The following is a 1,152-nucleotide window of genomic DNA, read 5'->3' on the forward strand; positions in this document are numbered from 1 at the left end:
GCACAACCGGTGTTCAGTGCATTTACACACCGGTGCTGAGTACCTTTGCACACCCGGTGCCGGTGTATTTACTCACCCGGTGTATTATTTACACACTCGGTGTATTGTACACTGGGTGTATGCGCACACCCGGTGTATTATTTACACACCCGGTGTATTGCACACCCGGTCCCCTCCCGCAGCCCCGGAGCCGGCGTGCGGCCGCCCCGGTGCCGGTGTCTGTCGGTGCTGGTGTCGGTTCCCGGGCGATGGGACCGGGGCAGCCCCGCGCAGCTCCGCCACGATCGCAGTGGGGTCCCGGCCGGGCATCGCGGGGCTCCCGGAGCCGGGAGTTGGGGATTCTCCTTCCCGGGAGCGGAGGGAAAGATCGCGGGGATCCCGGCTGCGCAGCCGAGTCTGTTCCGTTCGATCACTTCTCCCTTCCCCGCTCGCTCTCTAGTTCTCTTTCTTTCTCTCTTTCTCTCTCTCTTTCTCTCTTTCTTTTTCTCTCTTTCTCTCTCTCTTTCTTTCTTTCCTCTGTTTCTTTTCCCAACTGTCTCATCTTTTTCCTTTCTCTTTCTTACCTTTCTCTCCTTTACTTTCTCTCTTTCTTATTGTCCTTTTACTTTCTCTGTCTGTTCTGTCCCCCTTTCCTTTCCTTTCCTTTCCTTTCCTTTCCTTTCCTTTCCTTTCCTTTCCTTTCCTTTCCTTTCCTTTCCTTTCCTTTCCTTTCCTTTCCTTTCCCTCCCTCTCTGCCCCCCCCGCCATGCCCCGGGGACCCCCCATTAGTTTTATCTCCCGGTACCAACCCCTCGCCCCTCTCCGGTGGCTCCGCCGGGGGCAGCGGTCGCTGTCGCGGCGCCCGGGGACACCGGGACACGGCTCCGGCCCGGCCCGCGGGGTCCCTGCCCTTCCAGCCGCCTCTGCCCTTCCCTCCGCCGCTTTCCTGGTCTTTTCTTTCTCCATTTATTTTTCTTTTTTTCCTTTCTTTCGTTTCTTTCGTTTCTTTCTCCCTTTTCTTTCTCTTTCTTGCGTCCTTTCTTTCTCCTCTCCCCTTCCTCCTCTTTCCTTTTTTTAAAAAAATTTAAATTTTTAAATTTAAATCCCCTTTCCCCCCTTTCTTTCCTTCTTTTTTCCTGCTTTCCCACTTCTCTCTTTCACTCTTTCTTTTTC

General features: G+C 54.1%; 1 protein-coding gene across 1 annotated transcript in view; it reads left to right on the plus strand.

Moving 5' to 3' along the window:
- The window catches only part of LOC104529376 (homeobox protein EMX1), a gene marked incomplete at both ends in the record, with an annotated part of 2,420 nt that overhangs the window by 636 nt on the left and 632 nt on the right, over positions 1–1,152 (plus strand). The window lies entirely within an intron of this gene.

Source organism: Antrostomus carolinensis, unplaced genomic scaffold (genome assembly GCF_000700745.2).
Source record: "Antrostomus carolinensis isolate BGI_N321 unplaced genomic scaffold, ASM70074v2 scaffold29428, whole genome shotgun sequence".
Taxonomy (NCBI): Eukaryota; Metazoa; Chordata; class Aves; order Caprimulgiformes; family Caprimulgidae; genus Antrostomus; species Antrostomus carolinensis.